The sequence below is a fragment of the Schistocerca piceifrons genome, unplaced genomic scaffold (assembly GCF_021461385.2).
Source record: "Schistocerca piceifrons isolate TAMUIC-IGC-003096 unplaced genomic scaffold, iqSchPice1.1 HiC_scaffold_102, whole genome shotgun sequence".
In the NCBI taxonomy this organism is placed as follows: domain Eukaryota; kingdom Metazoa; phylum Arthropoda; class Insecta; order Orthoptera; family Acrididae; genus Schistocerca; species Schistocerca piceifrons.
Window position 1 is genome coordinate 22501 of NW_025726819.1, and position 5000 is coordinate 27500.

At 53.8% G+C, this 5000-nt stretch overlaps 1 non-coding gene across 1 annotated transcript in view; it reads left to right on the forward strand.

Moving 5' to 3' along the window:
• Positions 1-3838: 3838 nt before the first annotated feature.
• LOC124724866 overlaps positions 3839-5000 on the forward strand; it is a 1909-nt gene continuing 747 nt past the window's right edge. Inside the window, exon 1 of the ribosomal RNA XR_007006635.1 lies at positions 3839-5000. This exon is cut by the window's right edge and continues 747 nt beyond it. This is a non-coding gene — a ribosomal RNA (small subunit ribosomal RNA).

Below are 5000 nucleotides of genomic sequence, written 5' to 3' on the forward strand. Positions count from 1 at the left end.
CAAAACATACCGCCATCTGTAGGTCTCCCGCAACATGACCTCCTCCAACGACGATACCGCCATCTATGCGACGCCAAGCCGATTAAGACAGCGATGGCGCCACAGTGCCCGCCTTTCGACGCCACCCACAAAGCCTGCAGCCTCTGTCGACCATAGCACCCAATCTCCAGTGGCTCTGCCGCACGAAGCCGTGGACCGGCAATGACTCCACCCGCACCCGTTCGTGCACCACCCCAACCGCCAAACTCGCACCTCCAGCGGATGAACGGCGGAAGTTTCCCGCACTCGTAAAGTGCAATCCACCCCTATAACTTGCGTTTCATGAAGAGTTATTTCCAATATGCGACATTCCCGCTGTCCCTATACATGAGCCGCGACCTGTACCACTTACGAGCGAGAGACGCGATCGCGTTGCTCACTGTACGGCGTCCGATACCGAGCCATCAGCATGTCGGTCCCCATGCGCGTTGCACTCGCACTCGCAGTCGCAAAAACGTGGGGCAAATATATTACGCGGAAGAGCTATAACAGACCGAGCCCCACTGCATGGGGAGAGTCTTTGTCACTAATGTACACAGATGGAACATTTTGGACTGGAACCAGATTACCCGTACACACGGCGCTGATTAGTAATCAATGCAGAGCCATCAAACTACAGCAAATATACACAACTGTCCGTATACATGCTGAAAGAGTCTGCCCACAATGGGAACCACACGTCAGCCAGACACTCTGATCACGCACCACTCTCTGCTTCTAACGGGCGCACATACAATATGTAAGCACCAGCATGGAACAACATCCAGTGCATCTTCTCCGCCACATTACACAATCCACACTATCACAACCAGACCAGGAGGTCCATGCGGAAAATACAATATCCCAGCCTTTCGACATCCACCATTGCGCAGACCAGGCACCAACACCCACACATGTCCTATACAACGGTGCACCCAACATCACAATAGTACCTCCTGTCACAGCGCACAAACAATGACATGAGTCAAAGACACAGGTCTCACACAAGCATAGAATTGGAGCGCCGCCTCTAATAAGCCAAAGGTGCATCCTGACGTGACAAATCTGATCATGTCACAAGCATTCACTTACTATAATCACTATCAAGGAACCTGCCGCCCCCGCCCCCCCCCCCCTACACCTTTCCTTACAACAACGTGTAACCTAACCTAACCTAACCTATGTTGTACCTTAACCTAACCTATGTTGTACCTTAACCTAACCTATGTTGTACCTTAACCTAACCTATGTTGTACCTTAACCTAACCTATGTTGTACCTTAACCTAACCTATGTTGTACCTTAACCTAACCTATGTTGTACCTTAACCTAACCTATGTTGTACCTTAACCTAACCTATGTTGTACCTTAACCTAACCTATGTTGTACCTTAACCTAACCTATGTTGTACCTTAACCTAACCCATGTTGTACCTTAACCTAACCCATGTTGTACCTTAACCTAACCCATGTTGTACCTTAACCTAACCCATGTTGTACCTTAACCTAACCCATGTTGTACCTTAACCTAACCCATGTTGTACCTTAACCTAACCCATGTTGTACCTTAACCTAACCCATGTTGTACCTTAACCTAACCCATGTTGTACCTTAACCTAACCCATGTTGTGCCTTAACCTAACCCATGTTGTGCCTTAACCTAACCCATGTTGTGCCTTAACCTAACCCATGTTGTGCCTTAACCTAACCCATGTTGTGCCCTAACCTAACCCATGTTGTGCCCTAACCTAACCCATGTTGTGCCCTAACCTAACCCATGTTGTGCCCTAACCTAACCCATGTTGTCCCCTAACCTAACCCATGTTGTCCCCTAACCTAACCCATGTTGTCCCCTAACCTAACCCATGTTGTGCCCTAACGTAACCCATGTTGTGCCTTAACGTAACCCATGTTGTGCCTTAACGTAACCCATGTTGTGCCTTAACGTAACCCACGTTGTCCGCTAACGTAACCCACGTTGTCCGCTAACGTAACCCACGTTGTCGCCTAAACCTGCTCTGTAATTGTTATACGACTCGTTCAATTAGTGTAGTGTTGCCCACCCGCAACCCTCGCAATATAGTTCGCTACTCGCACTGCCCGCTCCCCTGTGTATCGCTTCATGTTAAACACCTTGCAAGTCTTGCTGACTTTCCACATGCTCCTGCTGTACACTGTAATGTGGATGGCAGCAGGACGTACATGCCGCCCCCCCCCCCCCCCACCCCTCCCCACGTCCCCACGTCCCCACCTTGCCCCCTGCCTTCGCAAGCTGGTTGGTGACAAGTTTGCATGTTCAATGCCCTTCGCATGCGACGTACGCAGGCTACGTTGTGGTGCGGCCTGTGTCAACTGTCCGCTGATGTCGTACGCGTGAACCACAATCTGTACTGCACATTCGTCCTTATGTACTGAATGATACATCGTGGCACATGTGTGACCGTACAACGACTGCGCCCAAAAACGGCGGACCATACAGTGCAAATATTGTGCACGCAGCTACGTGTCGTCTCCCTATGAGAGCTGGATTGCAGTGTGGTACGCCATAGAGACGTGTGGGAGGAACGGACGCCGTGGATGGCGATCAGCATGAGCTGTGTGTTGATGTATTCGGACCTAGTCGTCTCTCCTCAAACACCGTGATAGCATGGTGCACCGCGTTCCATATCTGCGACATGCTACAGAGGCCGGTTGACAGTCGTTCGAGCAATGGACATCGCATACGTACGGGGGCCACCTTCCACGTATTGTCTAGGCGTGCACATTTTGTTGCGTGTATGTGGGCAGACGTAGTGTGGCGTGACACCTGACACAGGCATGCAATAATCGTTGAAGTTGCTAATGGCGATGGACGCCTACGTTTTCTGGTGAAGTTACGCAAATGAAGAAATGGTAACCCGTTGTGGTGCGGTTGTTCTCGCTAGGGGTGAATCGGTGATGGCGACGATAGGTTGAGGTACTAACCGGTTGTTCCAGCGATACCCACCATGCCGATGAAACTGAACGGCATCTGGGTGTGAAGCGATACGCGGTGGTGGCTGGGTGGGACCGTCCCCGGCCGGTGAGGGGGCGCCTCCCGGCGTGCTGGCCGCGCGGTGCGTGGGCGCACGCGCTACAGCCGGCTGGTGGGGGCGGCCAGTGGCAGGCGCGCCGGCCGACGGACGCGGCAGGCGTCGCAGCTGCGCGCCGGCGCACCCTGCGCGCGGCGCCGTGCGGCCAAAGTAGGTCCTCGCGGGCCCGGTGCGAAGCGCGGTGGACATCTTCAGTGTGCTGGTCCGATTGAGGACTGTGTGCGTTGAGGATGCGCCGCCGCCCGGCGCTCGGCGCCGCGACGCCGTCTGCTGCTCGGTCGCCCCAGCGGTTCTCGCTGGTGGTTTGTATCGCAGCTGTGCGGATGTGTTGGCGCGTGCGCTGTGCTGGGAGAGTTCGCTTCGGCACCCAAGTGGGGCTTTTGTCCTTCTGTGGCGCTGGCGTTGGAGCTGCCGGTCACCGTAGGTGGCGCGTGTTGTCTCCCGCCGGCAATGCCACGACAGCACGCTCCCGGGCCTCTGTCGGCAGCGGCAAGCTCAGTTGGGAGCACGGGTGGTCGCACCGAAAGCGTCTACTCGCCTAACTCCGGGCGATTGCGCCTCTCTCGAACCCGACCAAGTACTTGGGACGGCGCTGCGCGCCGCCGGGACCTGAGAGGGTTTCGAGGTGTATTGTGCAGGGGAGCTCAGCCTCCTCCTGTTTGCAGAATGATTGAGCGGACGCTTGCGTGTTCGCGCGGGCCCCCGGGACACACTCCCGGGCGGCCGGCTGCTCAGCTCTAGTTGGCGCAGCTCCCTGGTTGATCCTGCCAGTAGTCATATGCTTGTCTCAAAGATTAAGCCATGCATGTCTCAGTACAAGCCGCATTAAGGTGAAACCGCGAATGGCTCATTAAATCAGTTATGGTTCCTTAGATCGTACCCACGTTACTTGGATAACTGTGGTAATTCTAGAGCTAATACATGCAAACAGAGTCCCGACCAGAGATGGAAGGGACGCTTTTATTAGATCAAAACCAATCGGTCGGCTCGTCCGGTCCGTTTGCCTTGGTGACTCTGAATAACTTTGGGCTGATCGCACGGTCCTCGTACCGGCGACGCATCTTTCAAATGTCTGCCTTATCAACTGTCGATGGTAGGTTCTGCGCCTACCATGGTTGTAACGGGTAACGGGGAATCAGGGTTCGATTCCGGAGAGGGAGCCTGAGAAACGGCTACCACATCCAAGGAAGGCAGCAGGCGCGCAAATTACCCACTCCCGGCACGGGGAGGTAGTGACGAAAAATAACGATACGGGACTCATCCGAGGCCCCGTAATCGGAATGAGTACACTTTAAATCCTTTAACGAGTATCTATTGGAGGGCAAGTCTGGTGCCAGCAGCCGCGGTAATTCCAGCTCCAATAGCGTATATTAAAGTTGTTGCGGTTAAAAAGCTCGTAGTTGGATTTGTGTCCCACGCTGTTGGTTCACCGCCCGTCGGTGTTTAACTGGCATGTATCGTGGGACGTCCTGCCGGTGGGGCGAGCCGAAGGCGTGCGACCGCCTCGTGCGTGCTCGTGCGTCCCGAGGCGGACCCCGTTGAAATCCTACCAGGGTGCTCTTTATTGAGTGTCTCGGTGGGCCGGCACGTTTACTTTGAACAAATTAGAGTGCTTAAAGCAGGCAAGCCCGCCTGAATACTGTGTGCATGGAATAATGGAATAGGACCTCGGTTCTATTTTGTTGGTTTTCGGAACCCGAGGTAATGATTAATAGGGACAGGCGGGGGCATTCGTATTGCGACGTTAGAGGTGAAATTCTTGGATCGTCGCAAGACGAACAGAAGCGAAAGCATTTGCCAAGTATGTTTTCATTAATCAAGAACGAAAGTTAGAGGTTCGAAGGCGATCAGATACCGCCCTAGTTCTAACCATAAACGATGCCAGCCAGCGATCCGCCGCAGTTCCTCCGATG